Here is a 27,992-nt window from a genome sequence, read left to right as displayed (position 1 = left end):
AGAGACTTTACTTTGCCAACAAAGGTTCGTCTAGTCAAGGCTATGGTTTTTCCTGTGGTCATGTATGGATGTGAGAGTTGGACTGTGAAGAAGGCTGAGAGCCGAAGAATTGATGCTTTTGTTTTTTGTTTTTTTGTTTTAATTTTATTTTATTTTTAAACTTTACATAATTGTATTAGTTTTGCCATATATCAAAATGAATCCGCCACAGGTATACATGTGTTCCCCATCCTGAACCCTCCTCCCTCCTCCCTCCCCATACCATCCCTCTGGGTCATCCCAGTGCACCATCCCCAAGCATCCAGTATCGTGCATCGAACCTGAACTGGCAACTCGTTTCATACATGATATTACACATGTTTCAATGCCATTCTCCCAAATCTTCCCACCCTCTCCCTCTCCCACAGAGTCCATAAGACTGTTCTATACATCAGTGTCTCTTTTGCTGTCTTGTACACAGGGTTATTGTTACCATCTTTCTAAATTCCATATATATGCGTTAGTATACTGTATTGGTGTTTATCTTTCTGGCTTACTTCACTCTGTATAATAGGCTCCAGTTTCATCCACCTCATTAGAACTGATTCAAATGTATTCTTTTTAATGGCTGAGTAATACTCCACTGTGTATATGTACCACAGCTTTCTTATAGAATTGATGCTTTTGAACTGTGGTGTTGGAGAAGACTCTTGAGAGTCCTTTGGACTGCAAGGAGATCCAACCAGACCATTCTGAAGGAGATCAGCCCTGGGATTTCTTTGGAAGGAATGATGCTGAAGCTGAAACTCCAGTACTTTGGCCACCTCATGTGAAGAGTTTACTCATTGGAAAAGACTCTGATGCTGGGAGGGATTGGGGGCAGGAGGAGAAGGGGATGACAGAGGATGAGATGGCTGGATGGCATCACTGACTCGATGGACGTGAGTCTCAGTGAACTCCAGGAGTTGGTGATGGACAGGGAGGCCTGGCGTGCTGTGATTCATGGGGTCACAAAGAGTCGGATACAACTGAGCAACTGATCTGATCTGATCTGAGAATATTTGCAAGTTGCTGAGATAATTGATCCTCAGACATTATCTATGTAAGATGCCTGCTTTAACAAGGTGGTTCACGCTTCAGTTTTCCCACCTGTGAAAAACAAGTACTAGACTAGAAGGAGATTTCTGAACTACATCGTGTGGAACTCTAGGAACTCAAGAACCACTACAAAGCAGGGTTAGCATATAACAGATCAGGTGGGACCCACAAATGTTGGTACTGGCTTCATTCAAATTTTCATTTTGGTTCTTATTCAGTCACTTAGTCACATCAAAGTCTTTGAGACCTCATGGACTGCAGCACATCAGCTTTCCCCCTCCTTCACCATCTCTCGGAGTCTGCCATCTCACCATCTCAATCATGTCCACTGAGTCAGTGATAACATCCAACCATCTTATCCACTGTCATCCCCTTTACTCCTGCCTTCAATCTTTCCCAGGGTGTTTTCCAGTGAGTCAGCCATTCCTATCAGGTGGCCAAAGTATTGTAGCTTCAGCATTGGTCCTTGCAATGAATATTCAGGGCTGATTTCCTTTAGGATTGACTGCTTTGATCTCCTTGCAACTCAAGGGACTCTCAAGAGTCTTCTCCAACACCACAGTTCAAAACCATCAGTTCTTGGGCACTCAGCCTTCATAATAGTCCAACTCTCACATCTGTACATGACTACTGGAAAAACCATAGCTTTGACTAGATGGACCTTTGCTGGGAAAGTAATGTCTCGGCTTTTTAATATGCTGTCTAGGTTGGTCATAACTTTTCTTCCAAGGAGCAAGCATCTTTTAATTTCATGGCTGCAATCACCATCTACAGTGATTTTGGAGCCCAAGAAAATAAAGTCTGTCACTGTTTCCATTGTTTCCCCATCTATTTTCCCTGAAGTGATGGGACCGGATGCCATGATCTTAGCTTTTTTGATTGTTGAGTTTTAAGCCTGCATTTTCACTCTCCTCTTTCACTTTCATTAAGAGACTCTTTAGTTCTTCTTTGCTTTCTGCCATAATGTTGGTGTCATCTGCATATCTGAGGTTATTGATATTTCTCCTGGGAATCTTGATTCCAGCTTGTGCTGCATCCAGCCTGGCATTTCACATAAGGTAAATTTTGAACAGTTTCTGTGGAAGAAGGTTAAAGTGAATGGAAAGACTGGATATCTTGGGAATGTCATTCACATAGAACACTTCAAGAATAAAATCATAGTCATTTCTGAGAAACTCTTCTCTAAAAGGTATTTGAAGCAACTTACCAAGAAATACCTTAAAAAGAACAATCTTTGTGATTGGCTTTGTGTGGTTGCCTCTGACAAGGAGACTTATGAGCTTCATTACTTACAGATTAGTCAAGATGAAGAAGAATCTGAGTCTAAGGACTATATGAAACCATCCTTTATAGGGCTTTGCTTGATAATGAAACAAATTAAGCATACAACAGAAACATCTTGAGATGGACTTTAGATTATCAGTGAATAAAAAACATTCTATTTTAAGCATTCATCTCTTTATACAAAAAAGATCTTCATGACCCAGATAACCACAATGGTGTGATCACTCACCTAGAGCCAGACATCCTGGAATGTGAAGTCAAGTGGGCCTTACGAAGCATCACTATGAACAAAGCTAATGGAGATATTGGAATTCCAGTTGAGCTATTTCAAATCCTGAAAGATGATGCTGTGAAAGTGCTGCATTCAATATGCTGGGAAATTTGGAAAACTCAGCGGTGGGCATGGGACTGGAAAAGGTCAGTTTTCCTTCCAATCCCAAAGAAAGGCAATGCCAAAGAATGCTCAAACTACCGCACAATTGCACTTATCTTACACACTAGCAAAGTAATGCTCAAAATTCTCCAAGCCAGGCTTCAACAGTATGTGAACCATGAACTTCCAGATATTCAAGCTGGATTTAGAAAAGCCAGAGGAACCAGAGATCAAATTGCCAATATCTGTTGGATCATCAAAAAAGCAAGAAAGTTCCAGAAAAACATCTATTTCTGCTTTATTGACTGCACCAAAGCCTTTGACTGTCTGGATCACAACAAACTGTGGAAAATTTTTAAAGAGATGGGAATACTAGACCACCTTACCTGCTTCCTGAGAAATCTGCATGCAGGTCAAGAAGCAACAGTTAGAAATGGACATGAAACATCAGACTGGTTCCAAATCCGGAAAGTAGTGCATCAAGGCTGTATATTGACACCCTGCTTATTTCAGTTATATACAGAGTATATCATATGAAATGCCTGGCTGGATGAAGAAGAAGCTGGAATCAAGATTCCCAGGAGAAATATCAATAACCTCTGAAATGCAGATGACACCAACCTTATGGCAGAAAATGAAGAACTAAAGAGCCTCTTGATGAAAGTGAAAGAGGAGAGTGAAAAAGTTGGCTTAAAGCTCAACATTCAGAAAACTAAGATCATGGCATCCGGCCCCATCCTTCATAAAAAATAGATGGGGAAACAATGGAAACAGTGACAGATGTTATTCTCTTGGGCTCTAAAATCACTGTAGATGATGACTGCAGACATGAAATTAAGACAAATGCTCCTTGGAAGAAAAGCTATGACCAACCTAGACAGCATATTAAATAGCAGAAACATTACTTTGCCAACAAAGGTCCATCAAGTCAAAGCTACGGCTTTTCCAGTAGTCATGTATGGATCTGAGAGTTGGACTACAAAGAAAACTAAGAGCCAAAGAATTGATGCTTTTGAACTGTGGTGTTGAAGAAGACTCTTGAGAGTTCCTTGGACTGTAAGGATATCCAACCAGTCAATCCTAAAGGAAATCAGTCCTGAATATTCATTGGAAGGACTGATGCTGAAGCTGAAACTCCAACACTTTGGCCACCTGATGCGAAGAACTGACTCATTGGAAAAGACCCTAATGCTGGGAAAGATTGAAGGCAGGAGGAGAAGGGGATAACAGAAGATGAGATGGTTGGATGGCATCACCGACTCAATGGATATGAGTTTGAGCAAGCTCTGGGAGTTGCTGATGGACAGGGAAGCCTGGCATGCTGCAGTCCACGGGGTCACAAAGAATCGGACACAACTGAGTGACTGAACTGAACTGATGGTGTTTATATGGTGCTGGCTTTCCTTTAATACTTTTCTTTTTAAATTTTTTATTGGAGTATAGTTGATTTTTATTTTTATTAGAGTACAGTTGATTGGGCTTCCCTCATAGCTCAGTGGGTAAAGAATCTGCCTGAAATTTAGGAGATCTGCGTTCTATTCCCAGGTCGGGAAGATTCCCCTGGAGAAGGAAATGGCAACCCACTCCAGTGTTCTTGCCTGGAGAATCCCAAGGACAGAGGAGGCTGTCAGGCTGCATTCTATGGGGTTGCAAGAGTCGGACATGACTTAGCGACCAAAGAGAGAGAGAGAGACTTTGCATAGAAGTTAAATAAGCAGGATGATAATATATAGCCTTAAAGTACTCCTTTCTCAATTTGGAACCAGTCTGTTGTTCCATGTCCAGTTCTAACTGTTGCTTCTTGACCTGCATACAGGTTTCTCAGGAGGCAGGTAAGATGGTCTGGTACTCCCATATCTTTAAGAATTTCCCACAGTTTGTTGAGATCCACACAGTCAAAGGCTTTGGCACAAGTAGATGTTTTTCTGGAATTCTCTTCCTTTCTCTATGATCCAAAAGATGTTGGCAATTTTATCTCTGGTTCTTCTGCCTCTTTAAAATCCAGTTTATACATCTGGAAGTTCTCTGTTCATATACTGCTGAAGGCTAGCTTGAAGGATTTTGAGAATTACCTTACTAGCATGTGAAATGAGTACAATTGTGTGATAGTTTGAACATTCTTTGGCATTACCCTTTGGGACTGGAATGAAAACTGACCTTTTCCAGTCCTGTGGCCACTGCTGAGTTTTCCAAATTTGCTGGCATATTGATGCAACACTTTTATAGCATCATTTTTCAGGATTTGAAATAGCTCAACTGGAATTCCATCACCTCCACTAGCTTTGTTCGTAGTGATGCTTCCTAAGGCCCACTTGAATTTGCATTCCAGGATGTCTGGCTCTACGTGAGTGATCACAGCATCATGGTTATCTGGATCATTAAGATCTTTTTTGTATAGTTCTGTGTATCTTGCCACATCTTCTTAATATTTTCTGCTTCTGTTAGGTCCACAGCATTTCTGTCCTTTATTGTTCCCATCTTTGCATGAAATGTTCCCTCGGTATTTCTAATTTTCTTGAAGAAATCCCTTTTCTTTCCCATTCTATTATTTTCTTCCATTTCCTTGCATTGTTCACTTAAGAAGGCTTTCCTATCTCTTCTTGCTATTCTTTGGAACTCTGCATTCAGATGGATACATCTTTCCTTTTGTCCTTTGCCTTTTGCTTCTCTTCTTTTCTCAGCTATTGGCAAGGCCTCCTCAGACAACAATTTTGCCTTTTTGCATTTCTTTTTCTTGGGGATAGTTTTGATCACTGCCTCCTGTACAGTGTCACAAACCTCCATCCATAGTTCCTCAGGTACTCTATTAGATCTAATCCCTTGAATCAATTTGTCACTTCCACTGTATAATTGTGGGGGACTTAATTTCAGTCATACTTGAATGGCCTAGTGGTTTTCCCTACTTTCTTCAATTGAAGTCTGAATTTTGCAATAAGAACCTCATGATCTGAGCCACAGTCAGCTCTTTGTCTTGTTTTTGCTGATTGTATGAAGCAAATAGATTTTGCAGTGTTGCTCTTTACAGCATCAGACGTGACTTTCACCACCAGACACATCCACAGCTGGTTGTTTCCACTTTGGCTCAGCCTCTTCTTTCCTTCTGGAACTATTTCTCCGCTCTTCTCCAGTAACATATTGGGCATCTACCAATCTGGGGAATTAATCTTTCAGTGTCATATCTATGGCCTTTTCATATTGTCCATGGGGTTCTCAGCAAGAAGTGGTTTGCCATTCACTTCTCCAGTGGACCATGTTTTCTTAGAACTCAGTTTCATTGAGTTAGACAAGGCTGTGATCCATGTTATCAGTTTGGTTAGTTTTCTGTGATTGTGGTTTTCATTCTGTCTGCCCTCTGATGGATGAGGATAAGAGGTTTGTGGAGCTTCCTGATGGGAAGGACTTGCTGTGGTGGCCAAGGTCCTGTTCAGCAACTCTTTTTTTTTTTTTTTAATTGACAGATAATTGCTATACAGAATTTTGCTGTTTTCTGTCAAACCTCAACATGAATCAGCCATAGTTATACATATAACCTCTTCCTTTTGAAACTCCCTCCCATCTCCCTCCCTATCCCACCCCTCTAGGTTGATACAGAGCCCCTGTTTGAGTTTCCTGAGCCATACAGCAAATTCCCGTTGGCTATCTATTTTACATATGGTAATGTAAGTTTCCATGTTACTCTTTCCATACATCTCAACCTCTCCTCTACTCTCCTCTCCCCATGTCCATAAGTCGATTCTCTATATCTGTTTCTCCATTGCTGTCCTATAAATAAATTCTTCAGTACATTTTTTTAGTTTCTGTATATATGTGTTAGAATATGGTATTCATTTTTCTCTTTCTGACTCACTTCACTCTGTATAATAGGTTCTAGGTTCATCCACCTCATTAGAACTGACTCAAAGGCATTCCTTTTTATGGCTGAGCACTATTCCATTGTGTATATGTACCACAACTTCTTTATCCATTCATCCGTCAATGGACATCTAGGTTGCTTCCATGTTCTAGCTATTGTAAATGGTGCTGCAATGAACAATAGGCTGCATGTGTCTCTTTCAGTTTTGGTTTCCTCAGGCTATATGCCTAGGAGTGGGATTGCTGGGTCATATGGTGGTATTATTTCTAGTTTTATAAGGAATCTCCATACCATCTTCCATGGTGACTGTATCAATTTACATCCCCACCAACAGAACAAGAGTGTTCCCGTATATCCACACCCTTTCCAGAATTTATTGTTTGTAGATGTTGATGAGGGCCATTCTGACTGGTGTGAGGTGATATCTCATTGTTGTTTTGATTTGCATTTCTCAAAGAAATAGAGGAAAACAACAGAAAGGGAAAGACTAGAGATCTCTTCAAGAAAATTAGAGATACCAAGGGAACATTTCATGCAAAGATGGGCTTGATAAAGGACAGAAATGGTACGGACATAGCAGAAGCAGAAGATATTAAGAAGAGGTGGCAAGAAGACACAGAAGAACTGTACAAAAAAGATCTTCATGACCAAGATAATCACGATGGTGTGATCACTAACCTAGAGCCAGACATCCTGGAATGTGAAGTCAAGTGGGCCTTAGAAAGCATCACTATGAACAAAACTAGTGGAGGTGATGGAATTCCAGTTGAGCTATTTCAAATCCTAAAAGATGATGCTGTGAAAGTGCTGCACTCAATATGCCAGCAAATTTGGAAAACTCAGCTGTGGCCACAGGACTGGAAAAGGTCAGTTTTCATTCAAATCCCAAAAAAGGCAATGCCAAAGAAAGCTCAAACTACTGCACAATTGCACTCATCTCACACGCTAGTAAAGGAATGCTCAAAATTCTCCAAGCCAGGCTTCAGCAATTCGTGAACTGTGACCTTCCAGATGTTCAAGCTGGTTTTAGAAAAGGCAGATGAACCAGAGATCAAATTGCCAACATCCAATGGATCATGGAAAAAGCAAGCGAGTTCCAGAAAAGCTTCTATTTCTGGTTTATTGACTATGCCAAAGCCTTTGACTGTGTGGATCACAATCAACTGTGGAAAATTCTGAAAGAGATGGGAACACCAAACCACCTGACCTGCCTCTTGAGAAATTTGTATGCAGGTCAGGAAGCAAAAGTTAGAACTGGACATGGAACAGCAGACTGGTTCCAAATAGGAAAAGGAGCACCTCAAGGCTGTATACTGTCACGCTGCTTATTTAACTTCTATGCAGAGTACATCATGAGAAACGCTGGACTGGAAGAAGCACAAGCTGGAATCAAGATTTCTGGGAGAAATATCAATAATCTCAGATATGCAGATGACACCACCCTTATGGCAGAAAGTGAAGAGGAACTCAAAAGCCTCTTGATGAAAGTGAAAGAGGAGAGTGAAATTTCCATTCTATTCAGTAACTCTTTAATCCAATCTTCTGCCAATGGGTGGGGCTGTGTTTCTGCCCTGTAGTTTGGCCTGAGGCCAAACTATGGTAGGGGTAATGTCAACCTTCTCCAAAAGGACTTATGCCAGCATGCTGGGCCTTCTAGGACTGCTACAGTCAGTGCCCCTAATCCAAAGGCAGGCCACTGTTGACCAAACCTCTGCCTGAGACACCCAAACACTCACAGGCAAGTCTGGCTCAGTCTCTTGGGGAGGTCACTGCTCCTTTCTCCTGGGTCCTGGTGCACACAAGGATTTGGTTAGCCCTTCAAGAGTCTCTGTTTCCCCCATCCTGTGGAAGTTCTATAATCAAATCCCACTGACCTTCAAAGCCAGATTCCCTGGGGATTCTCAATCCCTTTGCTGGATCCCAAGGTTGGAAAGTGAGGTTATGGCAGAAAGTGAAGAAGAACTAAAGAACCTCTTGATGAAATTGAAAGAGGACAGTGAAAAAGTTGGCTTAAAACTCAGCATTCAGAAACTTAATATCATGGCATCCAGTCCCATCACCACATGGCATATAGATGGGGAAACAGTGGAAACAGTGGCAGATTTTATTTTGGGGGGCTCCAAAATCGCTGCAGATGGTGACTGCAGCCATGAAATTAAAAGATGCTTACTCCTTGAAAGGAAAATTATGACGAACCTAGACAGCATATTAAAAAGCAGAAACATTACTTTGCCAACAAAGGTCCATCTAGTCAAGGCTATGGTTTTTCCAGTAGTCATGTATGGATGTGAGAGTTGGACTGTGAAGAAAGCTGAGTACTGAAGAATTGATGCTTTTGAACTGTGGTGTTGGAGAAGACTCTTGAGAGTCCCTTGGACTGCAAGGAGATCCAACCAGTCCATCCTAAAGGAGATCAGTCCTGGGTGTTCATTGGAAGGACTGATGTTGAAGCTGAAACTCCAATCATTTGGCCACCTGATGTGAAGAGCTGACTCATTTGAAAAGACCCTGATGCTGGGAAAGATTGAAGGTTGGAAGATAAGGGGACGGCAGAGCATGAAATTGTTGGATGGCATCACCGACTCAATGGACATGAGTTTGAATAAACTCTGGGAGTTGCTGATGGACAGGGAAGCCTAGCATGCTGCAGTCCATGGGGTCACAAAGAGGTGGACACGACTGAGTGACTGAACTGAACTGAAGGTTGGGAAATCTACTGTGGGGCCTAGAACTTTCACTACAGTGCAAGAACTTCTTTGGCATAATTTTTCTCCAGTTTGTGGATTGCCCACCCAGAAGCTCCATAGTGGGGCTAATGTCGACCTCCTCCAAGAGGATTTACGCCACATGCCATGCCTCCCACGGCTACTGCTGGCAGAGCCCCCGTACCCATGATAGGCCACTGCTCACCTGTGCCTCACAGGAGACCCTCAAACTCTCAAAAGCAGATCTGCCTCCGTCTCTTGCATAGGTCACTGCTCCTGTCCTTGCTGGTGCTCTTTCCTCCTTCCCCTCCTCTTTCCATCCATTTTGGAATATACCTACATTTTTATTTGAAAAGGAACTCGTTATTGTTTGTTGTTGTTTGTGTTACAAGTACCTTAAACTTGCCGGGTCCAAAATGAACTCCACATTTTCGTCTCCTGTCTACCAAACAATACTATTCCCCTATCCCAAACTCCATCTACAGAGCATCCTGGGTGAGAAGACCCTATCATCTATTATCTATCTGACTTTTCCTCACCAGATTACCTGCCTCCAACATCCAATCAATGAACAAGTCTTTTCTAGGAGAAACTGAGGATATGGATAGCAGACCCAGAAACTTAAGGTTTTTGTTTCTTTTACTGATCACAGTTGTAAAAATGAAAGTTATTACTATATTTGATGAAAATTCTTGAGAATAGTAACTCAGTACTGACATGGTTATTGTTCTTCACAATAAGATAAGGAGGAAAAAAATCATATTGACATTTTGAGCAGAGCTATTTTTTTTAAAAAGCACTTTTAGAAAACTAATATATGTTTCTGTGTGCCCTAAGGGATTGATCTCCAAGACACTCAAACAGTTCATGCTACTCAATGTAAAAACAAAAAACAACCCAATCCAAAAAAAAAAAAAAGGGCAGAAGATCTAAATAGACATTTCTCTGAAGAAAACATACAGATGGTCAAAAAAGCACATGAAAAGATGTTCAACACCACTAATTATTAGAGAAATGTAAATCAAAACTACAATGAGATACCACCTCACACTGGTCAGAACAGCCATCGTCAAATAGTCTACAAACAATAAATGCTGGAGAGGGTGTGAAGAAAAAGAAGCCTTTCTACACTGTTGGTGGGAATGTAAACTGGTGCAGCCACTATAGAGAATAGTATGGAGGTTCTTAAAAATTTTAAAACAGAGCTAAATATAGTTCAGTGATCCCACTCTTGGGATTACCAAAGGGGAAAGTTGGGGGGATGGATATATTAGGAGTTTGGGATTTACATATACATACTACTATATATAGAGAATCCCAGGAACGGGGGAGCCTGGTGGGCTGCCGTCTGTGGGGTCGCACGGAGTTGGACACGACTGCAGCGACTTAGCAGCAGCAGCAGCATATATATAAAATAGGTAAACAACAAGGGCCTCCTGTATAGCACAGAGAACTCTACTCAATATTCTGTGATAACCTATATGTGAAAAGAATGGATATTTGTATATATATAACTGATCACTTTGTTGTACACCTGAAACTAATGCAACATTGTAAATTAACTATAATATAAAATAAACATTAAATTTAAAAAAGCACTTCTGGAAAACTAGTATGACATATATCTCTGTGTGCTCTAATTCTTGATATGAAATTAATTACAATCCTCATTTTAATGTTTATCAAAGTACTCTAAGATATTCAACTCTTAACTAAATAATCTGTTTCTTTATTTTTTGTTTATTTGATTTCCAAGGAATATAACTCTTAAACTTGAAGCCTATGATAATCACAAAACTTATTTGTATGGAAAATTGGGTTTGTTCACTTCATCACAGAGTATTTTCATATGGTAAATTTTGTTTTGATAGTCTTCAGAAATATTTGTTATAAGAAGTCATAAATTACAAAAAATATACATTTGTCAGAAAAAAAATGAATTTTTTTTTTACTGTAAATGAATTCACCAACCATGATGGTAATTTGTGGAGATAACCAATCCCTCTGAAAATGAACTTAAGAGCCTTGGGATAACTAACCCTCAATTGTATATTGCATATGTTCTCTTATTAAACAAGAAGTATTTTTCCTGGTCTGCCTTACAGCTGCAAAAAATAAAAATCCTCAGATAGATTTTCACCAAAAAGAGTTCTATGTTTGATTCTTCCATAAGCTTGCACAGTAGCTCAGACATATGCATGGAGTCATGGCCTGTGGACAAAAGCCTGTTTGAAGTAAAGAATATAAATATGTCTTATTTTTTTCATACTGTTCCCTTTATCTAGAACAACATCCCCCTAACACTTCTATCTGGCAACCTCCTATCAGCCATTCAACTGTGTGTGTCAGTGTATATCTGTGAGTGTTTGTTCTATTGTCTTTCTTTCTCTCCAGGTAGGACCTACTGCTATTTCTTTCATGTTAAGCTAGTACTTAGATCATTTTTCAACTATAGCACTTGACACATTATATATGTTATTTCTTTGTAGGCCTTTCTATCAAACTAATCCATAAGAATTTTATGGAAGATCCATGCCTTATCATTTTTGGAACCTCAAGGTAAAGCAGAGGAATTAGAGTATTATAGACGTCTAGCTAATAGTCACTGAACTGAAGAAGACTGAATAATTACAGTGGAGTCAAATTATAGAGAGTTTTGAGTCAGGGAGAGGAATTTTGACTTGATGGGGTAGGCTTGGGGGAGCTATTGTGGGAACGAAAGTTTTATAGGATAATAATTCATCTCCCAAACTCCTTCATTGGATCTATCCAATTGGAGAAATACATACATGGTGATTAAAATAAGGTATTATATTTATACCTAAGCACAAGGATCTTTAATAAAACTAGAATGACTAATGCAGCCCAGATTTGTGGCCAAAAATGTTGAGGCTAGTTCTTCTCTGAACTGAACTGATCTACCCAGTCACAAGAGGGGTAGAAGGGTAAGACACACTGCCACAAATCCATACCCTAGTGTGCCTGCCACATGGGAGTCAAAAACAGAAATGAGGAAGTCATTCACAGCAATATATGTCTCAGAAATAACAAGAGCCAAGAGGCAGGTCATGTATGAGGGATGATTTTTAATACATTATCCTCTCGTAACAGAGGAAGTTGGTCCACTGATTTTTTTTTTTCCTGCTATCTATCCAGCTGGGTTATTTTTCCATAAAGCAGACTGAGTGAGAGGTGGTGTTTCCCCTCTGAAAACTACTGTCTCCTTGAAGGCACAGGAACAAGTCTTCATGAAAACAGGAGAAGGGGAACACGGGTTCCCTTCTGTATTAGTGCCATCAACCCAACAGGAGAAAGTTTTAGAGCAGCAGCACTGTCCAACAGCACCTTCTGCCCTGTTGCAAAGAAATGTTTATATTTATGCTGCCCAATATGGTAGCCACTAAGTACATGTGGCTATTGAATACTTGTTAAATGGCTACATTGAAACCAAATGTTTAACTTGCTTTAATTTTAATTAAAATGAGTCACATCTGGCTAATGGTGGCATCCATATGAAAGAGTGCAAGCCTCTAAGAACAGTTCTCAGGTTATTCTGATGGTAATAAGCAGAACAGGGTTAAGGCAGAGGCACTTAGGACAGGAGACAGATTAGTAAAATCTACCATTCACTTGGCACTTTCTGTATGCTGGTCATTGTTTCTGTTGCTAATAGTTTAACATGGATTATGGATTAAATCATTTAATCTTCACAAAAACACAATGCAGTCAATAACTTTATTATTTCCCTCTTTCACAAATAAGAAAACAGTACCCAAAAATCACAGCTGATGAATGGCAGATGTAAGATTTGAACCCTGGAAGTCTGGCTCTGCCTGGGAGAGAAACCACATAGATTGTGGCAGTAACGCAAATGACAGGAGGAAAAAGAAGAGGTAAAGTCAAGATTTTGAAAGAATTAATAGGATATAGCAAATGAGAAAAATGGGTCTACAATCATACCATCACCAACGACATGTTTCACTTCCTATTAGGCTCACGGCAAGATTAAGGTAACATTATGGTCTATTGTCACATCTGAAAAATGCTTTGAGAACAAAGTCCCATTAGAGAACTAAGTCACTCTATTTCCAGAGAAGTAATAGATAACAATCTAATGACACCACAGTAGATAAGACTATTACAAACTGAAGAAAGAGAACATGAAAACTGTGCTCTGTAGAATTCACCAGTAAGTAATGAGATCATTACCCAGCAGTATTTCAAGGCTTACAATAGCAAGGTTTCTCTCCATTTATTATGGAGAATTAGAGAATAAATCTCCAAGTTTTAAAATGAAAGAGGACCCTAGACACGATCTTATCCAATCCCTTCATTTAACCGGTTAAAAAATTATAGAAAAGAGATTTTTATATACTAGAAAAGAGATTTTTTTGAGACACCTGAGCACAGCCTGGACATTAGATAAAATTAACAAATCATTGGGGCAATTTTATTACACATTAAAAATGGTACTGCTATTATGTGCTTTTTTTTTTTTTTTAAGTTAAATGTATTAGAGTTATGTACCAAAGTTCTTAACTATATGTGGCAGTAGTAGGGAGTAATAGGTGAAATAATATTGATAAAATATTGACAACTGATTAAGATAGATGTTAGACATACAGGAGATTATTAAATTGTCTCTCTGCTTTTGTGCATATGTGAAATTTTCCATAATAATATTTTTAACTACAACCTTAAAAAGCCACAGAGATAGTTTTTAAAAGGCACAATAACATGTAACAAAATATTCAACTTCTTTTGTAGTAAAAGAATTAGAAATGCTGATATACCATTTAGAAATTATACAGTTGGCAAATATTCAAAAGCTTGGCAGCAGTCTTTTGGGAGGACTATGGGGAAGCAAACACTCTTATGTTGCTGATGGTAACACAGGCTGAACTGTGTTCACCAAAAAGCATGTTCAAGTCCTAAATCCCAGTACTTGCAAATGTGACCTTATTTGGAAATAGGATTTTTATAAGTGTACTTAAGTGAAAATGAGATCACACTGTCCCTATAAGAAGGGAATCTGACACAGATGCATATACACAGAGGAAAGTATGTCATGTGAACATAGAGGCAGAGGTTGGAGTGACAAAAATACAAGCCAAGAAATACCAGGAATTGCCAGCAACCCACCAAAAGCTAGGACAAGGCGAGGAAGGATCCTCTCTTAGACTCTTTATAGAGAGCATAGGCCTGTTATCTCCTCAGTTTAAGACTTCTCTAAACTGGTGAGGAACTTCTGGGATGGTTGTATAAGGAGCTTTGTAGATTCATAACTATAAATAACTAATGAAAAGTATTTTAAAAACAACCATCTCTGGAATTGTCCTTAAGGCATATGGCAAATGAAGAAACCTTTATTCAAGAAGAGCTACTAAAACTTGGCAAAAAAATAAAATAAAAAAATGGGGAGAGTCTGTGGTATTTACAGCATACCTGCTCCCTCCCCACCACCAAAACCTCCAACTTATTAGCTCAGCAGTCTCAGTGGGTGTGGCCAAGACGCAAAGCTTTCTGCTACCTCAGCCGCCAATCAAGAAATACAGTTTCTTACCTACTGGGGCAGGTCATCAACATTTCTCATACCTTCCAACTCTAAATTTAGTCCAAGAAGCTAAATTCCTGGTGAATGTAGCCAAAAGGTCAATAGATCCCTTCCGCCACCCAACACCCAGGATAGAAAGGAAAGAAGCTATTCACAAGAACAGAAAGGTCTAAAATTCTCCCCAAATAAACTGAAATAATATATTCGAAACAGAGGGCAGAGAAGTTCAAACCTCAGAATGCTCTCAAAAACAATAGCTCCTTTTAATTAACAGCAACAAACCATAGGCCAACTAGTTCACCAGAGAGAAACAGGGAAAAAGCTAAGAGCCCTCCTGAGGTTAGAATAAACCTCAGAGACGGACATCTAAATCTCCCCTGCTCAAATTTAATTAGATCAGAGTGCAGAGCAATTCATGCCCCACAGCACTGTCTAAAGAATAGAGCAATCATCTGGCAATCAGTGGGGCTCAATAGCTTGCTGTAATTAAAAAAAAAAAAAAAAAAAACAATGAGGCCAAAAGCTTAGCAGTGAAAGAGAAAGTCCCAGAGTGACCGTGCTGCTGGCTGTTAGTCGCTCAGAAAAAGTCAAAAAGTTAGTGGTATCCGACTCTTTGCAACCCCATCAACTATAACCCACCAGGCTCCTCTACCCATGGAATTCTCCAGGCAAGAATACTGGAGTGGGTAACCATTCCCTTCTCCAGGGGATCTTCCAGACCCAGGGATGAAACCCAGGTCTTCTGCATTACAGGCTGATTCTTTATCATCTGAGCCACCAGGGAAGCCAGAGTGACAGTGTACACATCCAACCCTGTACTCAACAAGAAGCAAAACCAAAAGCTTCCCACTATAGGAGATATATAACTCACTAACATTGTCTAGCCAAGTAACTAAACAAATAAACAAGCAAACAACAGAAATAAGACCCAGTTGCAGTGGAGAATCAGAAGCTAGAGTGGTCCATCAACAAAAAATTATGGGACATGCAAAGAAACAGAAAAGAGTAACCCATACACAAGAGAAACAGCTGAAAAGTCTGTGAGACAACTCAGATGTCAAATTTAACAAAGACATCAAAGTCTCCTTTGTAAATATGTTCTAAGAACAGAAGGCAATCATACTTCAAGATATAAACGAAGCTATGATGAAAATATCTCATTAAATAGAGAAGATAAAGAGATAGAAATTATTTCAAAAAATTAAAAAGAGCCAAATACAAATTCTGGCATTAAAAATACAATGACTGAAAGAAAAATTCACTAAAGAGGCTCTACAGTAGATTTGGATGGCAGAAGAAAAATCAGAAAAACTGAAGATATGTTGATAGAGAATACACAATTCAAAGAACAAAAAGAAAAAACAAGAAGAAAAATGAACAAAACTTCATAATAAAAACATTCAATAAACAAGGAACAGAAGTAAACTACCTCAACATAATAAAGGCTATGTAAGAAAATCCCATAGCTAACATCACACTCAGTGGTGAAAGACTGAAAGTTTTTTCTATGAGATGACAAGAATGCCTGCTTTTATATCTAATTTGGAAAGGAAAAACTAAAATTATTACTGGTCATGGATAACATGATCTTAGATGTAGAAAAACCTAAGTGCTCCCCACAAAAAAAGAAAAAGCCTGTCAGAATAAATAAATTCAGTAAAGCTGCAGGATATAAAATCAACACAACGAGAATCAGTTGTGTTTCTATACAATAACAATGAATCATCCAGTGGTGATCATTTTGCAATGTATAAAATTACCAAATCACTATTTTGTGTACTTAAAATTAATATACTAAGTCAATTATACTTCAATTAAAATATCATAATAAATAAATAAGCAATGACACATACAAAAAGAAAATTAAGAAAACAATTTTATTTACAATACCATCAATAAGGATAAATTTAGGAATAAATCTGACCAAGGAGGTGAAATATTTGTACTGAAACACTGCTGAAAGAAAATAAAGAATACACAAATAAATAGACAACCCATGCTCATGGATTATAAGATTTAACATTGTTAAGATGTCAACACTGAGAATTTCCTGGCAGTCCAGTGGTTAAGACTGCGCTTTCACTGCCAAGGACCTGGATTCAATCCTTGATCCAGGAGCTAAGATTCCACAAGCTGCGTAGTGTGTGTCCACAAAAAAAAAAAAAAAGTCAATACTACCCAAAGCTATATACAGATTTAGCAATCAAAATCCCAGTGTTTGGTCTGTGTTTTGTTTTTGGTTTTTTTGCAGAAATAGAAAAATCCATCCTAAAATTTGTATGAAATCTCAAGAGATCTCAAATAGCCAAAATAATCTTAATAAAGAAAAAAGTTAAAGGTTTCATGCTTCCTGATTTCAACACTTATCACAAAGCTGCAGTAATCAAAACAGGGTGGTAATGCCATAAAGATAGGCATATAAAACAATGGAATAAAACAGAAAGACCTCCACAAATATGGTCAAATGATTTTTGATAAGGGTACCAAGACCATTCAATAGGAAAAGGACAGTCTTTCAATAAATGTTATTGGGAACACTGGATATCCACATGCAAAAGAGTGAAATTGAATCTCTATCTTACACAATATATCAAACAATTTAAAATGAAAAATTTTAAATATAAGACCTAGAAGCATAAAACTCTTAGAATAAAACACAGGGGGAAAAACTTCATGACATTGGATTTGGCAATGATTTCCTGGTTGTGACACCAAAAGCAAAGGTAAAAAAAGAAAAAGCAAGTAAACTGAACTACATCAAAATTTAAAACTTTTATGCATCAAAGTACACAATCAATAAAGTGAAAAGGTAACTCATGGAAAGGAAAAATATTTGTAAATCTATATCTGATGAGGGCTTAATATCCAGTTTATAAACAGCTCTTACAATTCGGCAACAAGAACAACAACAACAAAAAAAACACACCAAAGCAAAAGTGGACAAAACTTGAATAAACATTTCTCCAAAAACGATATATTAGCACACAAAAAGATGCTTAATATCTCTTGACTAGGGAAATGCAAATCAAAAGCACAATGAAAGATCATCTCACACCCAATAAACTAATGAAAAAAATGGTAAATAAAATATGCTATTGACAGATCAGAAGGAAGAAACAGACAATTCAATACTAAAAGTTGAATATTTCAATATTCCATTTACAATCATGGGTAGAACGTCAGTTTAATATTGAATCAAGTAAAGATCATTCATGGAGAGCAAAACCATTGGGCGAAATTTGTTGGAAAATAAAAGACATGGTCTCAAAAAAACTACCCATTTCAGTTCAGTTCAGTTCAGTTCAGTTGCTCAGTCATGTCTGACTGTTTGCGACCTCATGAATTGCAGCACGCCCGGCCTCCCTGTCCATCCCAACTCCCGGAGTTCACTCACTCTCGGGTCCATTGAGTCAGTGATGCCATCCAGACATTTCATCCTCTGTCTGCCCCTTCTCCTCCTGCCCCCAATCCCTCCCAGCATCAGAGTCTTTTCCAACAAGCCAACTCTTCGCATGAGGTGGCCAAAGTACTGGAGTTTCAGCTTTAGCATCAGTCCCTGCAAAAAAACCCAGGACTGATCTCCTTTAGAATGGACTGGTTGGATCTCCTTGAAGTCCAAGGGACTCTCTCAAGAGTCTTTTCCAACACCACAGTTCGAAAGCATCAATTTTGGTGCTCAGCTTTCTTCACAGTCCAACTCTCACATCCATACATGACCACAGGAAAAACCATAGCCTTGACTAGACGGACCTTTGTTGGCAAAGTAATGTCTCTGCTTTTGAATATGCTATCTAGTGTCAAGGCTGTATATTGTCACCCTGCTTATTTAACTTATATGCAGAGTACATCATGAGAAATGCTGGGCTGGAAGAAACACAAGCTGGAATCAAGATTGCCGGGAGAAATATCAATAACCTCAGATATGCAGATGACACCACCCTTATGGAAGAAAGTGAAGAGGAACAAAAAAGCCTCTTGATAAAAGTGAATGAGGAGAGTGAAAAAGTTGGCTTAAAGCGCAATATTCAGAAAACTAAGATCATGGCATCTGGTCCCAACACTTCGTGGGAAACAGATGGGGTAACAGTGGAAAGAGTATCAGGCTTTATTTTTGGGGACTCTGAAATCACTGCAGATGGTGACTGCAGCCATGAAATTAAAAGACGCTTACTCCTTGGAAGGAAAGTTATGACCAACCTAGATGGCATATTCAAAAGCAGAGACATTACTTGCCAAGAAAGGTCCGTCTAGTCAAGGCTATGATTTTTCTAGTGGTCATGTATGAATGTGAGAGTTGGACTGTGAAGAAAGCTGAGCACCGAAGAATTGATGCTTTCGAACTGTGGTGTTGGAGAAGACTCTTGAGAGTCCCTTGGACTGCAAGGAGTTCCAACCAACCATTCTAAAGGAGATCAGCCCTGGGATCTCTTTGGAAGGAATGATGCTAAAGCTGAAACTCCAATACTTTGGCCACCTCATGCAAAGAGTTGGCTCGTTGGAAAAGACTGATGCTGGGAGGGATTGGGGGCAGGAGGAGAAGGGGACCACAGAGGATGAGATGTCTGGATGGCATCACTGACTCGATGGACGTGAGTTTGAGTGAACTCTGGGAGTTGGTGATGGACAGGGAGGCCTGGCATGCTGCAATTCATGGGGTCACAAAGAGTCGGACATGACTGAGGGACTGAACTGAATTGAAGTTTGGTCATAACTTTCCTTCCAAGGAGTACGTATCTTTTAATTTCATGGCTGCAATCACCATCTGCAGTGATTTTGGAGCCCCAAAAAATAAAGTCTGACTCTGTTTCCACTGTTTCCCCATCTATTTCCCATGAAGTGATGGGACCAGATGCCATGATCTTTGTTTTCTGAATGTTGAGCTTTAAGCCAACTTTTTCACTCTCCACTTTCACTTTCATCAAGAGGCTTTTGAGTTCCTCTTCACTTTCTGCCATAAGGGTGGTGTCATCTTGGAATGTGAAGTAAAGTGGGCCTTAGGAAGCATCACTATGAACAAAGCTAGTGGAGGTGATGGAATTCCAGTTGAGCTATTTCAAATCCTGAAAGATGATGTTGTGAAAGTGCTGCACTCAATATGCCAGCAAATTTGGAAAACTCAGCAGTGGCCACAGGAATGGAAAAGGTCAGTTTTCATTCCAATCCAAAAAAAGGCAATGCCAAAGAATGCTCAAACTACTGCACAATTGCACTCATCTCACATGCTAGTAAAGGAATGCTCAAAATTCTCCAAGCCAGGCTTCAATAATACGTGCACCATGAACTTCCAGATGTTCATGCTGGTTTTAGAAAAGGCAGACAAACCAGAGATCAAATTGCCAACATTCACTGGATCATGGAAAAAGCAAGAGAGTTCCAGAAAAACATCTATTCCTGCTTTATTGACTATGCCAAAGCCTTTGACTGTGTGGATCACAATCAACAGTGGAAAATTCTGAAAGAGATGGGAATACCAGACCACCTGACCTGCCTCTTGAGAAACCTGTATGCAGGTCAGGAAGCAACAGTTAGAACTGGACATGGAACAGCAGACTGGTTCCAAATAGGAAAAGGAGTACATCAAGGCTGTATATTGTCACCCTGTTTATTTAACTTATATGCAGAGTACATCATGAGAAACGGTGGGCTGGAAGAAGCACAAGCTGGAATCAAGATTGCCAGGATATTACCTATTAATTAAAAAGGAAAAACTGTACCTCTTACAGTGGAGAAATCTAGAGGACACCACCTCAACAACTGGTCACAATAACACAAACAACGAGATAATAACATGGGCCTTCTAATGGAATGCAATAAAAGGTATACGATATCATCTATGTAATAGTCTAGCCTGCAAAATTATTAGCTGAAATTTAGTATTCAAAAATAATCAGAATAATTTCAAACTGAAACTGTCCACAAAATTATTGGCTTAAACTCTTCAAAATTATCAATATTATAAAATAAATTAAAAGAAATAAAAGAAACATGACACTAAATGCAACACATTCTGTTTGTTGAGATTCTATATTGAAAGGGAAAAAAACTCAACGGACATATTTGGAACACCTAAGAAAGTGAGTATAGATAATATTTCTGTATCAGTGTTAAATATCTTGACAAATAAAGTAGGTGGTTATGAAATTATGAAGGAGAATGTCTTTGTAGGTAAGAAATGACAGCATATTTAAGCATGTTATATCCACAACTTATTTTCAAACAGTTGAGAAAAAAAATTTAAACACACATAAACACATATGTAGATAGATAAATTGAACAAATGGAACAAAATGTTATCTGCTGGTAAACCTACAGGGATATATAAATATTTGTTATATTTTTCTGAAGGTCTGGAATTTTTTAAAATAAAGAGGTATAAGGTGAGAGAGGAAGGAATGAAAGCGTAGAGAAAAAGTGATGTTTTCCAAAGCACAAAACCCCAGTGCAAGGGTCAGCATTAGCATAAGCTCTTTTGCTTTCCAGCCCAGGAATATACTTATTGTACCGCTGCTGCTGCTGCTGCTGCATCACTTCAGTCGTGTCTGACTCTGTGCGACCCCATGGACGGCAGCCCACCAGGCTCCCCCATCCCTGGAATTCTCCAGGCGAAAACACTAAGTTCTCTAAACACCCACATTTTATAGTTCTTTTATCCTCCACCGTGCATTTTACATTGTGAGTTTTTAATCACAAACTGGCAGAATCAAGTAAAATGGCAAATTTGTGAACTTAATGTTTCCAGTGTAAGCACAGAAACAAGACTTTAAATTTCAAGCTAGCTAGTAAACTTCCATGCTCAAATACTTTGAATACCACGGAGATAAAGTTTTCATCTCTCAACCAAACTTATATCAAAATCCTTCTTTTCATGCCAATTACTGAGGTTTCCGGATAGGAATGAGTGTCCATACAAATGAAGCATGGAAAAAGAAAAGATTTCCTTAATGCTGAAATTATATAGATATCTAAAAATATACATTGAATAGCAACATGAACTCCTTCTGGAGAGATGTCATATCTTATCTCCTTGGTCCCAATGCAGAACCTGGTACTACACAGTTTATTTACAGTAAAAATCTCATTTCACCATTATTTGATAATGAATCTTTTAGTATTCATAGTAAAGAAGCTTCATTACGTCAATGTGGGACACAGGACATGGAACACACGACATCACTATTGTATGCCATCATCAGCGTGTTTGTCCTACATTCAAAAAATACACCAGCTTGCCTCTACCTAAATGTGCATGTAATGTTGCTTTACTAGAGCATGCTTGGCACTTGTCTTGGATAAAATACATATGAATAGATCTTCTTCAGGTCTGTGGGATCACTGCTTTTCAAGTATTTAACCACCCTGATTTTTGCTTGTCATGACCACGCCTTTTGTTAATCACTGTTATCTGTTCATCATTGCTTTCTCTCTTACAGTTCAGTTCAGTTGCTCAGTCATGTCCAACTCTTTGCAACCACATGGGCTGCAGCACACCAGGCTTCCCTGTCCATCACCAACTCCCAGAGCTTGCTCAAACTCATGTCCATTGAGTCGGTGATGCCATCCAGCCATCTCATTTGCTGTTGGCTCCTTCTCCTCCTGCCTTCAATCTTTCCCAGCATCGGGGTCTTTTCCAATGAGTCAGTTCTTTGCATCAGGGGGCCACAGAATTGGATTTTCAGCTTCAGCATCAGTGCTTCCAATAAATATTCAGGACTGATCTCCTTTAGAATGGTCTGGTTGGATCTCCTTGCAGTCCAAGGGACTCTCAAGAGTCTTCTCCAACACCACAGTTCAGAAGCATCAATTCTTCGGCACTCAGTTTTCTTTATAATTCAACTCTCACATCCATACCTGACTACTGGAAAAACCATAGCTTAGACTGTATGGACCTTTGCTGGTAAAGTAATGTCTCTGGTTTTTAATATGCAATCTAGATTTGTCATGCTTTTCTTCCAAGGAGCAAGCATATTTTAATTTCATGGCTGCAGTAACCATCTGCAGTGATTTTGGAGCCCAAGAAAAAAAAATCTATCACTGTTTCCTTTGTTTCCCCATCTATTTGCCATGAAGTGATGGGACGAGATGCCATGATCTTCATTTTCTGAATGTTGAGCTTTAAGCCAACTTTTTCACTCTCCTCTTTCACTTTCATCAAGAGGCTCTTTAGTTCCTCTTCACTTTGTGCCATAAGGGTGGTGTCATCTGCATATCTGAGGTTATTGATATTTCCCCCTGCAGTCACTGATTCAAGCTTGTGCTTCATCCAGTCCAGCATTTCACATGATGTACTCTGCATATAAGTTAAATAAGCAGAGTGACAATATACAGCCTTGACGAACTCTTTTCCCAATTTGGAACTAGTCTGTTGTTCCATGTCCGGTTCTAAGTGTTGCTTCTTAACCTGCATACAGATTTCTCAGAATGTAGGTAAGGTGGTCTGGTATTCCCATCTCTTTAAAAATTTTCCACAGTTTGTTGTGATCCACACAGTCAAAGGCTTTAGTGTAGTCAATGAAGCAGAAGTCCTCTATTCTTTCTCCTAATCTATCTTTTCTTTCTTCTACCACTACTTTCAGCCTCTTTTCTGTTTTTCTTTTTCCTTCTGCCCAGCCTACCTTGATCCTTCCTTCTCCCGGTCTTTGCTCAATGAAACCACATTCCTTCACGTCAAGAAATTGGATGAACTTGACCTCACCTCTGGTAGGCTGCAGTCCATGGGGTCGCAAAGAGTCAGACATGACTGACGCGACTTAGCAGCATATGTATGTAAATCCATAAACATACATATAAACCTTATCCCTCCCTGTTGCCTGGATATGAGCTGAATTGCGTCCCCTCCCCCAATTCATATGTTGAAGTCCTAACCCCCAGTCCTCACAATGTGACTGTATTTAGACAGAATCTTTAAATAAGTAATTAAGTTAAAATGAGGTCATTAGCATGGGCCCTAAGCCAGTATGACTGGTAGTTTTATAAGAAGAAGAAATTAGGACATAGACACACAGAGAAAGACCTTGGGAAAACATAGCAGGGAAAGACAGCTTCCTAAAAGCCAAGCAGAAAAGTTTCCGAAGAAACTAACCCTGCCAACATCTTGACTCACACTTCCAGCTTCCAGGACTATATGAAATAAACTTATGTTGTTTAAGTCACAAAGTTTGTGGTACTTTGTTAATGGAGCCCTAGTAAACTACTGTAATATACTTCCCAATCCTAACCCACAATAATCTCACTATGCTGTCAGTGTATAGCTAAATTGGCTCACACAACATTAGCCTTGTTCATTCTCAGGGCTTCCGTGGTGTCTCAGACAGTAAAGAATCTGCCTGAAATGCAGGAGACCTGGGTTCAATCCCTGGGTTGGGAAGATTCTCCGGAGAAGGGAATGGCTACCCACTTCAGTATTAGCCTCATTTTTCCATTATAGTCCTAGATCTCTGTTCTGAGATTGAGTCCCAAACACATGGGATTGGGTATTTGACCCAATTTTTGTGTAAGCAGTTATCTATCCAGTACCTTTGGATGGGCACCAGAAATTCTATCTTCCCACCCCTAATATTGTTCTCTAGCTCTGCTACTTTCTTTGTGTTAAAACAGGGGTTTAAAGCAAATATTACCTAACAAAAAAGAACAAGTCATTTAGGACATTTTAGCTTGACTAGCAGAGAAGGCAATAGCAACCCACTCCAGGACTCTTGCCTGGAGAATCCCTTGGACGGAGGAGCCTGGTAGGCTGCAGTCCATGGGGTCGCTGAGTCAGACACGACTGAGCAACTTCACTTTCACTTTTCACTTCACGCATTGGAGAAGGAAATGACAACCCACTCCAGTGTTCTTGCCTGGAGAATCCCAGAGACAGCAGAGCCTGGTAGGCTGCCATCTACGGGGTCGCACAGAGTCGGACACGACTGATGTGACTTAGTAGCAGCAGCAGCAGCTTGACTAGAATTAGTCTATCAGAGAGTCAGAGAAATACAACCTGTGGGCCAAATCCAGCTGGCAATCTGCTTCGTAAATAAAGTTTTATTCATAGACACTCATTCATATACAAACTATATATGGTTGGTTTTACACTACAATAGCAGAATTGAATAATAGCAAAAGAAACCATATGGCCCACAAAGCCTAAAATATTTACAGTCTAGTCCTTTACAGAAAAAGTTTGCAGGCTCCTGATCTAGACAAGTATAAGCTCCCCTGGTCAGAGGACAGAGAACTTGTTTCGGAATGGGTGATACCTTGGCAATGTTTCTCTATAAGCGAACCAGCTGAGGATTTCCCTATGAGTGGAGTAGTACCAGACCCACTCTGTGATTAGTACATTTTGTCCCAACTTTCGTGGTCTTTTCATCTTCTTAATATAAAGTGTTTCAGAAAGATTTATTTCTGCCTTTCAACCTTATCTACCACTGTTTCTTCATCTCTGAAATTAGAGTAAGAGGTGCCCTCTCACCATACTTTGTATTTTCCAATCTATCGCCTGTGTCAACAATGTTTCCTCTACAGAATTACATATCCTTCAAGCCTCATCTTGCAAAGTTCCTCACCAGAATGCTGATCTACTTTGGAACTCCATAGAACACTTCTTTTAGTTGGAGAAGTGCTGAACTCCATTTTAATGTACATATACTTTTCTCTACTACTGGACTGTGAGCTCTTTTGGGATGGAGACAAATATCCTGTTCAACGCTGTTTCCTCTATAAGGACTTTATTGTTTTTCAAGTAGTAAATGTGCTATCAATGACCATTAAATTGCTAGCCGCATTTCTGCACAGTGACCCACAAAATGCATTCTTCCACTTGCCAGATAGTGGTCTGGAAGTACATCAATACATGTTAAAAACTAAAGTTGGAAACTCAGAAAAGCAATTTAGTAAAATAATGCTTCAAATAACCATACTTTTGGTATACAAGGTAATCAAAAGACAATACATGCTTTAGGAAAGGAAATAATCTTTTTCCAACTAACTTTCATTTCAAAATAGACTGCAAGCTCCCTCATTTAGAAATAGAGTTCAGAACACTTGGAGAGCTTTTGTAAATTTTTGTTTCCTATCTGTCTTGATTGGGTTGCCCAGAAACAGACTCTTGAGGCAATGTTTTAAGTGCAAGTGGTTTCTTGGGGAAGTAAGAAGAAAACAGTAAGCGAGTTGGGATGTGAAGCAAAGAAGGAATGAAGAGCAACTAGAGGGTACACTCAGTGATTGAAGCTTTATTTTACTTCAGCAATTCTGGGAGCCAGTGTGAAAATGCTTGAGTTATCCCACCCAAGGAACAAGAGAGCTAGGGTGTCTATACACTTCAATCTGTCTGTAGTTGAGGGCTGCTTTCAAGGGTATAGAAATTCTATTCTGCTGGGTAGGTGAAAAGCAGGATCTAGTGGCTAAAGTAAAAAAAAAAAAAATCCTCAGGTGATTAAGTGCAAATACTAGCAATTGAAGAGAGCTGGTATGCCCTACAGTGGCGATGGCAAGGAGTTATGGGAAGAGCATCAACATCGTCTGTTAGGCTAACTTTGAGTATCTAGTAAATGCTCATGTATTTATTGAACAAGTAACTATTGGGGGCTTCTGTTCATGTCTCCAGCCACCAGGAGGGTGCTGGAGAAGAGTGGTAAGCAAAGGCAGATAATGCAGCCACACTGATACAGCCTTCATTCTAGTGGAGAAAACAGATAATAAACACATAAACCACCAAATAATATAATTACAGACTGGAATAGATAATTTAAAGGAAAGAAACAGGAAGCTATAATAAAGAATAATCAGGGCACAAACATAGGCAATGTGGTCAGAAAAGACAGATGTCAAGATAAGGGGCCTATGCCAGGCTAAGAACTGATTTCCCCATTTCAGAGAAAGCTAGGGCAGATTCTTTCTCTCTGGGTAGATGGGAGTTTACAGAGACTTGGGACATTATAATCAAAAGTGAGTCAGATATGACTCCCTGTCTTAGTCCACTGGGGCTACTCTAGCAAAATTACCATAGACTGGGTAGCTTCAACGCCTCACAGTTCTGGAGATTGGAAAGTCCAAGATCAAAACACTGCTAGATTCAGGGTCTGAGGAGAGCCTGATTCCTGGTTCACAGATGGCCATCCTCTTACAGTGTCCTTATATGGTGGAAGAAGCTAGGGAGCTCTTGGGAGACTCTTTTATAAGGGCATTAATTCCGTTCATAAGAGCTCAGTCTTCATGATCCAATCACCTCCCAAAATCCCCACCTCCAAATACTATCACACTGGAGAGAAGATTTCAACATATGAATTTTGGGGGGACATAATCATTCAGTCTACAGCACTTTCATTCCCCTAAGACCCAGTGGAGAGGAAAAACTATCTCAGACAAGAGGGGAGGGCACGGGGCAACTCTGTGTCTCTAAGAGGAAAAATAATTAAACATGGGCAAAGGAGATCCTAAGAAGCTGAGAGGCAAAATGTCATCATATGCATTCTTTGTGCAAACTTTCCAGGAGGAGCACAAAAAGAAGCACCCAGATGCCTCAGTCGGCTTCTCAGAGTTTTCTAAGAAGTGCTCAGAGAAGTGGAAGTTCATGTCTGCTGAAGAGAAAGGAAAATCTGAAGACATGACAAAGGCTGACAAGGCCTGTTATGAAAGAGAAATTAAAACTTACATCCATTCTAAAAGGGATACAAGTTTCAAGAAAGAAGTTCAAGTATCCCAATGCACTCAAGAGGCTTCCTTTGGCCTTTTTCTCATTTTGTGCTTAATATTGCCCCAAAATCAAAGGTGGACATCCTGGCCTCTTCACTGGTGATGTTGCAAAGAAACTGGGAGTGATGTGGAATAACACTGCTGCAGATGACAAACAGCCTTATGAGAAGAAGGCTACTAAGCTGAAGGAAAAGTACAAAAAGGATATTACTGCATAGCAAGCTATAAGGAAGACAGATGCAGCAAAAAAAGGAAGTCGTCAAGGCTGAAGAAAGCAAGAAAAAAAGGAAGAGGAGGAAGATGAAGAGGATGAGGAGGAAGAAGATGATAATGAATAAGTTGGTTCTAGTGCAGCTTTTATTCTTTTCTATAAAACATTTAACCTCCCATTGTACACAACCCACTCCTTTTATAGAAAAAAAATGAAATGGTAAAAAAAAAAAAGAAAAGATGAGGGTAATAATATCGATGCAG

General features: G+C 39.4%; 1 long non-coding RNA gene and 1 pseudogene across 1 annotated transcript in view; one reads left to right on the top strand and one right to left on the bottom strand.

The window, feature by feature from the left end:
- The window catches only part of LOC123332846, a 172,540-nt gene that overhangs the window by 50,181 nt on the left and 94,367 nt on the right, over positions 1–27,992 (bottom strand). The gene's annotated exons all lie outside the window — the stretch shown is intronic.
- On the top strand, positions 27,244–27,856 carry LOC102412153 (annotated as a pseudogene).

This window comes from Bubalus bubalis, chromosome 3, assembly GCF_019923935.1.
Source record: "Bubalus bubalis isolate 160015118507 breed Murrah chromosome 3, NDDB_SH_1, whole genome shotgun sequence".
Classification (NCBI taxonomy): domain Eukaryota; kingdom Metazoa; phylum Chordata; class Mammalia; order Artiodactyla; family Bovidae; genus Bubalus; species Bubalus bubalis.
Note: the sequence above shows the minus strand (reverse complement) of the source record. Positions and strands in the feature narration are given on the sequence as shown.